Raw genomic sequence first — 12048 nt, forward strand, 5'->3', positions numbered from 1 at the left:
ATAAAAGGAAAAAGCTACTGTTTTCAGATCTACAGGAATTTCGGTTCAACAGTTAATTCAGAAAAAAAAAAAAAGACAAGAAAGTTATCTTGATTTTGAGTCTAGCATTTTAATATGCTTGAAGAAGTAAATTTGATTTCATTATCTGAAGATCTGGAAAATTTTAGTTCTTATGTAATTGAGGGATAACGCAGGTATTAAGTTTACACACGCACACAAGCGTGTGCACATACACGAGCGTGTGCACATACACAGGCGTGTGCACACACAAGCGTGTGCGCACACACACATGCATACGCGTGCGCTCACACACACACACACACACACACACACACACACACACACACACACACACACACACACACAAGCACACATCTAGCATGATCTCTTTGAGAATATACATGAATTGTTTATGGATATAGTTGGAAGTATAAATGAATTATATATGACGTAGCAGCCAGTGTAAATGGATTTTATATAACGTAGCAGGGTGTACCAAAGAAATATACATCCTGTAGAAGTACTAGTGTTGAAGTATCCTCGTGGTTCAACGAAGAGGATTCAGTTGTTCAATTAACTGAATTATCTGCTCCTGAATTGAGGTGTAAGTGACCGAGAATATGACAAACACAACTACTCTTAACGTAATTCTCTAGTATAATCATAATCTGAATGACACAGTATAGGACAAAGCTGTACGTTACGAATTACAAGTACAAACCATCCTACGGGCTTCTACTCAGTTTCCGTCTGCCCAATTTCTGTCACAAAGTATGGGCTGACTAGAAGCTATAGAAACTGACACCTCTCCAAGCTGCCACCCAGCGATATCGAACCCAGGGTTGCATGGTTAGGAAGCGATCTTCTTAACCATTCGGCCATACTGCGTCTGCGTATATTATGCAGTAGGGAGTATAAAGCAATTGCACATAATGTAGCAGGAGGGATAAAAGGATATTATATGATGCAGTTGGGAGTATGAAGGTGGCGAGCTGGTATAATCGTCTGAGGGTCGAACAAAATTATTTGGTGGCGTTTCTTCCTGCCTTTTACGCTCTGAGTTCAAATTCTGCTGCAATTAACTTTGTCTTTTATTCCTTCGAAAATCGATAAAATAAAGTACCAGTCAAGTACTGAGGTCGATGTAATCAACATGTCCCCCTCCTCTCAAAAATGACTCGTTTTGAGCTTTGCAACGGACTGGCGTCCTGTTCAGGGAGACTGCTGTGATCTCGGTCATGGAAACAAGATGACCGACATTATGAGTTCTAAGGTTCGACGAAAAAAAAAAAAATAAAAACATGAAACTAGGGGGTATAACGGGATTCTACATCTATTGGCAGGGAACATAAATAAATTGTAGATGAAATAGTAATGAGAGCAAAGGGATCTAAAGGGATCTAAAGGGATTGTTTGTATATTATGTAGTTGGGAGTAAAGATATGCAAAAGCCTGCTGGAGACCCACTCCTGTCCATCTGTCACCAGAGTTGAACATCATATCCTGACCGTTTGTGCTTTTAGTGGAGCCCACTATGTTGCAAGCATTCGGGATTAAAGATCTTTCAGCTTTTTACCACCAATCTAGGCGGCCCAGCAAGGGGCCATGGTGATAGACAAACCATAAAAAGGAACGAAATTTTGCTTGTTCACACAGCAACTTTAATTTGGTGTTGTGCCATGCAATGCCTGTCTTGCAATAACGTATATATGCATACATATACACACACACACACACACATATATATACGTGTACATATATGTACGTGAAAATATTTATGCATGTCTTTAATTGCCTGTAAATATGTATGCGTTGTGCGCGTAAATATATATATATATATATATATATATATATATATATATATATATATATGGATATATACACACACACATACATACACCCCACTACACCACATATATATTTGTATGTGCATGTATGTGTGTGTTATGTGTGCACGTGTGTGTCAGCATATGTGAGTGTGCACAAGTGATATCAGGTTACAACTAAATTCATGTAGTCTCGTTTCAGACAAGCTTATTATCTGAGTCAATTTGTCGCTTGGTTTTTCTCTCTCTCTCTCTCGTCTCCACACTTTCTGACATTTAGTTGATTAGTAACTAGATTTTATCAGCTACTCGATTGCTGTCCTCGTATCTTTCATTCTTAGCTCTCCCTCCTTCTCCACCACCCTCGTCAAAACCCTTACTACAACTTCTGTCCATGCCATATCGTACCATGCATTAACTATTATCAACTTCATTTTAGCAGCTGAAAAATACAGGTGGATTAAACTATACGTCGTCGGTTTGTGCAAAATGCTTCATTGATATGTAATTGTTTTTCGGCATTCACCCTGCATTGATGAACGTATATAAGCGCTGAATAAAAAAACAGAAAACAAAAGAAAGCCAAAGAAAAAGAAAAGACAACCAAGAAAATAAATAAATAAACGATGGATGTGCATGCTGTAAGGAAAAGAGAGAAAAATAAAAATAAAAAAAATAAAGAAAAAATGAAGGAGAACCAAAATAGAGAAAAAAAAGAAAAGAAAAGAAAACGAAAGAACAAATGGAAAGAAGACAACGTAATAAAAGAATAGATAACTGTGGGCGTCTATAAAATACAAATATAAGAAAAGATGGATGGTGGAGGGGGAAAAAGTTTGCGTATTCTCTCATTCACACAAACCAACTAATTTCTCTGTTGGGATACTCATGCTGATATGGAATAAATAGTATGCACACATATTTACAATATTATCTGAAAAACAAAAAAAGCAAAGCAAAGCAAACAAACAAACAACAAAAAAAAAAAAAAAATTGTACCAGTCCTACTAACGACCACTTTTAAAGAATTCTTGACGCGAACACAACTCCGCCAATAAGCGAATTCTGCTTACTGATATTCGCAACATCAATCTGGTAAGACAAATAATCTTTATCTTCACCATAAATCCCATTTGCAGTGTTACATATTTGTATATATTCATCTGTAAATGTTTGCTTTATATATATATATATATATATATATATATATATATATGTATATATATATATATATATATATATATATATATATATATATATATATATATATATATATATATATATATATATATATATATATATATGTATGTATGTATTTCATGCATGCATGCCTGCATTCATTCATATATTCATTCATGCAGACACATTTCTCTATATATGTATTTTTCAGATATACACATTTATACACTTGCAAATGCATTTATTTATGTCTTTGCGTGCATGTTTATATATATATATATATATATATATATATATATATATATATATATATATTATATGTATTTTTTGCCTTGTCCCTTTTAACGGGTCTCGCTTTTAAGAAAATGTCTCTCTGTCTTACTCCCTCTCCCCCTCCCTCATTCTGGGAGTATGTGTGTGTGAATGTTATGTCAGGCTGGCAGAAATACAAGGTGTTTCAAGAGGTGTGTTACCTCACCTGTCGTTAGAGCCCCTCATTTTGGGTGGGAATTTAGGTTCTACGATTACCATACTAGTTTACTGTATATTGGCACAGACTGGTAGACGATTAAATCGACCCCGGAGAAGGAAATACATCGGTAGGATTTGAATTCAGAACATAAAGAAGCCAAAACGAAAACTTCATGACATTTAACTGAAGCTCTAACCATACTGCCAATCTACGGCCCTTTGTGTGTAGTTATTTAATATACCCATCATTACTATTTTTTTTTGTAAATAATCATTGTCGAATTTGAAAATGTTTTGTTTTGCAGACGCATCAACACATTCTCAACTTTTTCAATAAATTTAAGATGGCGTCAGATTGGGAATTACTTTCAGCATATACTGAAACGACACCTACTTTATTGTCAACCTGTCATCCAATTGATTACAAGATGCAGTTCATATTTCAAAGTTCTACCCTTGGCTGCATACAGTTGCGAAATGAAAGCGTGGAAGATATGAAAAAAGAGGTGGGAGTGATGGAAAGGTGGTTGAGAATTAATGAGATTACACTTTTTGTTTTCGCTCATACAAACTTGAACTGTTCATTGACTTTTGATATTCATGTATGTGTATCTATCTATCTATCTATCTATCTATCTACCTATCTATCTATTTATAAGTGTTTCTTTTATTTTGTTATTTTATAAAGCGAAAAGTTATAAGAAATAATACAATGGTTTGTACTCTTATCTCGTATTTCAATATTTCGGGGTTAAGACCGCTTCCTCAGGGAACCTTTGGAGAAATGGTGCTGTGAGCTGTCTTCTCTGTCCTACCATTTCTCCGGAGATTTCTTTAGGAAAGGGTTCTAACTCTGAAACTTTGAAATACAAGAAAAAGTTACAAACCACCGGCTTGTTTCATTGCATTGTTTTGGTTTGATAAAATAAAAAAATTAAACACACATGCACACACATACACACACACATATATATTTTAAAATGTATATATATATTTCAAAATGTAACCATATGTGAATCGTTGGCGATTTTTTTTCCTCCGTCTTCCTTTTCTATTGGACTTTCCTCTGTTTCTGAAGAGCTTTGCTCGAAACGTAAAACCACCTTTCTTTCCTTCCTTGAGCGTCTGCTAATACTTTACATGTACCACGTCCTCGCGTTGTTGTTTTTTTTTGTGTTTGTTCTTCGTTTTTTTGGGGGGGGGGGGGGATTTATATATATATATACATATATACACACAACAAACCAACAATGTTTCATGCAAACTATACTACTTTAATATTCTATATGAGATTGTAGTTCAAAGAAAAGTAAGTTTAAGAGAAAAGAGAATTTATAAAATACATGTTTTGTTTGCTATGGAAGTAAAATAATTTTGATTGGGAATAGAAACTTGTAGGTATTGCGATTTACCCAAAGCAGTATCATAGCGTGCGTCAGTTTCTGATATAACTACTATATGGACTTACTATCATTATTACTGATATAAAGCTACATAGCATTGTACACATAGAGAAGTGGATGTTAGAATTACTAGCGGATCGCGAAAATACCTTGTGTTATTTAGGTACATCCTGTTCTGGGTTCATATCATATCCAGGTTGAATTAACTTTCGTTCTTTGCAGAAAGAAAGAAAAGTAATGTGCCCCGAGGTACGGTCTGATAAAAAAGGCACAAACCAAAACACATAAACCGATTTTATAGACGTATGAACTTGTACTTATTACTGTTATTATAAATTATTATTATTATTACTCATTCAAATACCGCCGAAGTTATCTTTGCATTTTATCCTTTCAGTGTCGATAAAATAAGTACCAGTTAAGTACTGGGGATGACGTAACCAACAAGCCCCCTATCCCCAAATTTTAGGCCTTCTGTCAATACCTGAAAGGATTATTATTATTATTATTATTATTATTATTATTATTATTATTATTATTATTATTATTATACAAGCATCAGACCATTAAGTGTTTATATTTCCCGTTAGATTCTGATTTAATATATTTTTGATACCAACTTCATATTTTCTTTAATTACATACATACATACATACATACATACGTACGTACGTACATGATACATACATACATACATACATACATGCATACATACATACATGTTAGGATTTTATTCAACCCTGTAATAGTAATGAATGTTCATTTTAACATATTGGAACACCATAGATTGCTTTTGCGAGTGAATTGAAAACATTTATAAGTCAATTTTCAGTACACTATAATTAATCGCTATTTTCATATGCTGAAATATTTCTCTGATGTCATAATAAGCAGGGAGATAACGATTCAGCATCCCGGTCTATTTTTGTTTTGCTAATGGCACTATTTTTTTCCTTTCATTTTTTTTGCTTTGGTCAATGTCCAAAGCACTAAATAAACTTTGCACCACTTTTCTTAACAATAATGTGTATATCAAGAAACAAACAGAATTTAGTTGTAGCTAACGAACGGATAAGTGATGACGAAACAATAGACCCGGTAAAGAAAATGGTGGCTCAAATGATTTCGTTAACCCAAAGAGATAACTGATTCAAATTGCACTGCCCTTTAGAAATAAAGGCACAACTTAACGAGGGGAAAAACAAATATATCTTTAGTCTCGTTGTTTTCCATTTTGGTTGGAGCTTATAATTAGTTATTTCAAAGATTTTATAAGATTATTAATATGAGTTATGTAATGAAATAGCATTCATGTTAAATTGTACATATCGTATTACATCCTGACGCCATGTTTTTACACTCTTGCCTTAGAGAGATGTAATATTAATGCGTCATGTTGCCATTCTAACGTTTGTACTTATTTTCCAATCAGAAAGCCCGTGAAGTAAAATGGCCGAATTTGGATAAGCATTCGGAATATTTTCACCGATAGTACAAATACCTCAATTCGCCTACACACAGGCATGCTGATATTCACACGCACACGCACGCACCTCGCGCGCACACACACACGTGCGCGCACACTCTTCACTTAAATCATATATATACAGTTGCACGTACATATGTGTATATTATATATACATATATAGACACTCACATGATATATATATATATATATATATATATATATATATGAACATATGTGCATACATATATATGCATGAATATCTATGTGTGTAAATACACACACACACACACACACATATGCGTCATTTAATATACAAAAGTTTAGTGATGACCAATTTTTAATTGCTTTCGGTTTTTTAAATACCTAAGATTTAAATTATATATGAAAAGAAACAGAATCTTTTACCTTAAAAGTACAACAAAAAATATTATTTCTACTCGTATGATGTAAGTTTCAACACAAGCATTTTAAAGTAGCCTAATACAATTTTCGACAGTATCAGTAATACCACGCAAGTATATGTCCATCGAAAAGAATAAACCCATACGCTGCTAATCCTGGTCAAATACCCGTAATTTCTCAAAATCAAATCACATGTATGAGATACTTAATCTATAAATTTGACAGTCATCCAGAATTTCTTCTCAATTTTCGGTTTATATACTCATACACTTTGCTTAATTTTCTAGATTCTTTATGTTGAATATTCATGTAAACGTTTCCATAAATTTTCTATCGAGTTTAAATCCAAGTATTGTCCCGGCTACTTGGATTTTCTTGCTTTTCATTAATTCCTTGATTATTCCTGCAGTATGGATTAGGTCTTTGTCATGTTGAAAAATCTACGACCTGCTGGAATGACTCTTGATATATGAAAGCATAAACCTTCTTCGAGATTTCCAGACAGGCCGTACTGTTCATGATGCTTTTGATCTGATGCATGGGTCAGACTTTTTCCAGCCACGCAACTTCAAATCTTGCTTTTGCCATTTTCTTAACTATAGTTAATTCACTCTGGGTGAAAAATTTCTCCCGTATAACGTCAGGTGTACTGTACTCGGCCTGCAAGATAGAACAAGTTGAACTTCTATTCCTCCGACAAGATTTTTGATAATTGATGTTCACACATTCATCATTATACTTCGTTCATAAAAACAAAACAAAACGTTGTAGTTATTCACAATCAATCAGTTGATAGCATACACAGCAATAAGAAAGTCGCTTAAACTTTGTGTTTCATGTTGCACAAGAAAATTAGATTAGCCATTTCGACTTTGCCTTTCATCCTTTCGGGGTCGATAAATTAAGTACCAGTTATGCACTGGAGTCAATGGAATCATTTTAATCCCTTTGTCTGTCTTTGTTTGTCCCCTCTATGTTTAGTCCCTTGTGGGCAATAGAAAAATAAGAAAATTAGGTTAGCCATTTCAAAAACAATACGGATACCGTTACCTGATTCTTTTACATATCTATCCGTCACAGTAATCTAAAGTATTGGGTGATTTATCCATACCCGACAAAATATATGACATATATAGACATTAGTCATCAGTCGTATGTTCTACAATTCAGTTGTAATTGTATTAATGTTAAACACAAACGTTGCTAACCTTCACGTCGGCCGCCATATATGTTTTACAGCATCTTATGTGAAATATGTTTAATTCTGTTTTGCTCTCAACAAAGGTTCAACGGATTTCATTTACCCGTTAGCACATAAGTGTGTACCAACGTGTTTATGAATTATCTTATTCACTTGATGTCATCCACAACTGGACACACCAATACATACACGTACAAACACACATGCGATCGCACACACGAACAGATGTTTGTGTGTGTGCATGTACACGCACAAATGTTTATCATTATTAATCAGAGAACATGTGGATAAGAATATTTAGGCAAGTAGAATTAAGATTTTGGTCTACAGATAAAAAGTAATAATAACTGAGTTCATGACCCGATTTTAGATTTGTTGTATTCATAACCTTCCATAGTAAGAAAAGTCATAACCAGCCACAAACCAAACTTGCGACATTTTTGAACTTACGCCTCCATCAGCAACCCACAAAAGAAGAAAACATATTTTGATCTATGAAGAAACAGCATTAAACCTTTGTTGTGTATTCTTCAAAATAACTTATGGTTAATATTGAATTACATTACATTTCTGAAATAAAATATTTTTAAAATTTCAGAGCTGATTAAATTTCTAATTTAAGTTACGGAAAACTTTTAGATAAAACAAGCTCAAAATGTTTTGGAAACAAATCAAAATAATTAGCATCATACTTTTAAATTGGTTTTTCTTTTAAATAGTTCTATTTTGAAGATAACTAATATTGATAGCAAAAAAACTGCTAAAGAATTCATGCGGTGTGTTCAGACAAGTCTTTCAAGTATTTTTGAAATATCTTGTATCAAAGTTGACACATTCCATGTGTAATTGGATGGTATTCTGTGAGATGGTTTGTTCCATTTCTCGACAAACTGTTCTATTTGAAAACTATTCAAAGTATTCTTTATTTTATAAGCAAACGAAAACAACAAACAAGGTAAAGAAGTTTAGGTCTTGGTTTTCTGTTATGATTTGATTCAAGTTTAAGATGCAGTACAGGAAAGAATATATATCGAATCCTGAGATATTAATAGTATTTTACTTTATAGAACTCCGGTGAGATAAAAGACAAAGTTGGGTTTGAACTCAAAATGTAAAGGTTCGTAAAAAAAAGTCAGTAAATAATAATAAAAAAAATAAAGGTCAGCATTTTATAATGTCTTAAGATTATTTTCAGAGGGATGTGTAATGCTCTTTCGTAGGAAATACCGAAACAATAATAAATGCAACGTTAGACAGTTTGTAAATTCCATTAAATTTATCTTTTACGGTTGATTAAAAAAGCAAATTAAAATCATGAAGTCACAAACTCCGTTCGATACTCAAACCTGAAATTCTTGGACAAGATCAGCATCTAGCATGTAGTCTATAACGTACGAAAGATTTTCTTGTGTTGCATCTTAATGAAAATTTATATCGATATCACGTACAAACACACTCATGTTTGTGCAAGATTGCAAATAAGTGTATACATACATACATACATACATACATACATACATACATACATACATACATATATATATATATATATATATATATATATATATATATATATATATATATATATATATATATATATATATATATATATATATATATATATATATATATATATATTCCTTTGAACTTAAATAAATTGATAAATAAATAAGAAAATATTGTCATATTCTGACACTTTTCTACCAACCGCACTCGGTGCCTCTGATAGTCACTGTCTCTGACAGGCGACGACTGATCACATGACATTTCTCTTGTGCAAGACACATCCTCCCACCTGACACATCCCACTTTCTACTGGCTCTGACATCAACTCTCACAGCACTGCTCCGCATAACTCCTCCAAACCTTTACTATTTAACACACACACACACACACACACACCGTTTCTGCCCCATACCTCTTCTCCCGAACCTTTTCCGTGGTTTGTAGTTGAGAGACAGTCAAAGATATCAAGTAGACAGGCAACGTTTTAAATTTCTGTGGAGCATCTATGCATCGGCTATTTGTCTATATAAATAACTGTTCATCCGTGGTGTGTCTGCCACTGGGCCAATGGCGAAGACGAGGATGAGAGGCCGCAACAGCTGGCACTACCAAATTTACAAAAACAGCAGAGTTTGGAAGTACTTACAGAAAAGTCTTGAACGAACTGAAATGCAAGCAGACACGATGTCACATTTCCTTCTTACTTTAGCTGAAATCACATTCTGATTTCTTTTAAATTCTTTTTTCTTCCACTTTTCTTCATCAGTAAGTATTTTGTTTTTGTCTAATTAACATAGCATATTAATTATTTCAAAGCGAGTAACATATTATTTACATTAGTTGTTTATAATTGTGTATTAATTATTGACGTTTCCTATAGTGTCTCTTACAACTTCAAGTTTCCATTAAAAAACCATGGTATATATAACTTGCCAGCTTCATAGATTGTTCGATATCCAGCTCAGGATCAACATGAATACCCCGCACAACACGAGGTGGTTTGTGTCTTGAAGGGATGCCAAACATATTGAGCCTATAGGAGATTCATGACATTACATTCCTATCGATGCAGATAAGGCAATATTCTGCCTCGATCTGACTTCAGCCTGCATTTGTTCACTACTTATACTAGCGATTTAGAAGTCAATGATGATCTAAAACTAAAGAGTCGCATAGCACGCAGATGTGACATTTGCCATGGTTTCGGGCATCGCCAAATGATACGAATTTGATAAAGTCAATGGAAACTATAACATGCCAAATGAACGATTATGTCAAACTGAAAATGCATCCTCATTTAAAAAAAAATATCTAAAATCTACTAGCTAAATACTCTGAATAATGTTGTGAGCCGTTCTAACCCAGTTCCCACTTAAGGAAAAATATCCACACGTAAAATTAGGAAAAAATACCAAAATCATATTAAATTCTTTCCACTACAAAAACAAACAAAGAAGCAAACAACAAAATGGCGAGAATTATCCTACCTTCGCATGAAACGTCGTTGATTTCTTCAAGTTATACGCTTGTCATATATTTATGAGAAACTGCTTTTAAATCTTCATTACAATTTTTTTTTTTGGAATACAAACATGTTTAATATTGATATTTATTTTCATCAGGACATGATGGTGAAGCGTTACAACGTTGAAAAAAAAAGTTTTCTGACATTTAGTTAAATTTTACATTGAAACCCGGCAGTGGATGTCTTTGTACTTTTTTTCTTCAAGAATTGATTAAATAAAGTATCCGGGATCATTTTAACCGACTATACCTTCGCCTCCCCCGCCAAAAATGTATGTATAGCCATTTTAGAAATCAATGTGAATTTAACTCCGGTCGGTGGGTGGTAGAAATGGTAGAGTGGTGGACAAAATTTCTTTCGGTATTTAGTTGTATCCTGTTACATGCTGAGTTCAAGTTCTACTGAGTTGTCTGGGGTCGTTTATAATCGACAATATTGCTTCAACATGTGTAGCTTTGTACCTAATATTAGTACCTATTTTGCTTTTATCATTAATATAAAACTTTTATTTATTTTTTGTCATTCCTCCAACGTGATCAATATTTATTCTTAGACATATAGTTAATGGTGAAAAACAAAAACATAAAACAACAACAATATCAAAGTCTTGGAAAACTTCTTGCATTGGGCAATACTGCAGGTCTAACTCCCCCCCCCCCCGCCAAAACAAACAAACAAAGCAACAACATATTAAATTCGTCTATTTGAACTAAGTCAGTGTAACGTTCAAAGAGATAAATATTATCTCAGTAACTTCATGAACTGTAAAACAGACTCCCACACCTAGTAAATTATCTTACTGGAAGGATAAGGTGTTAGAAAACTTGCGGAAAATTGGCCGAGAATATATTGGCGCGGTGCCTTAATATATAATCTTAATCATTGTTAATAAATTTCTTTTTGTTTTTCCTTTCGAAAATATAATAAAATGTAGAATTTTATTACAACCATAATAAAAAAGAAAATAATCTGTTTTCACTCGTTTGTAAATTCCAGAGTAAAAGAACCTTTCGAAAAATAAAAAAAACTCAAAGTAGTTAAATGAAATAGACACAGTTTTAAAAATT

General features: G+C 33.3%; 1 protein-coding gene across 2 annotated transcripts in view; it reads left to right on the top strand.

Annotated features, from left to right (window-relative positions):
• Positions 1 to 2031: 2031 nt before the first annotated feature.
• Positions 2032 to 12048, top strand: part of LOC128247685 (chitinase-3-like protein 1) — a 64399-nt gene continuing 54382 nt past the window's right edge. The window contains exon 1 of one of the 2 annotated variants that reach the window (XM_089350913.1): positions 2032 to 2921. The gene's annotated coding sequence lies outside the window, so the exon portion shown is untranslated. Of the gene's footprint in view, positions 2922 to 9794; positions 10222 to 12048 lie in introns of those variants that run through there. The other variant, XM_089350914.1, reaches the window with a different exon arrangement.

The sequence above is a fragment of the Octopus bimaculoides genome, chromosome 4 (assembly GCF_046866305.1).
Source record: "Octopus bimaculoides isolate indiv1 chromosome 4, ASM4686630v1, whole genome shotgun sequence".
NCBI classification, from domain to species: domain Eukaryota; kingdom Metazoa; phylum Mollusca; class Cephalopoda; order Octopoda; family Octopodidae; genus Octopus; species Octopus bimaculoides.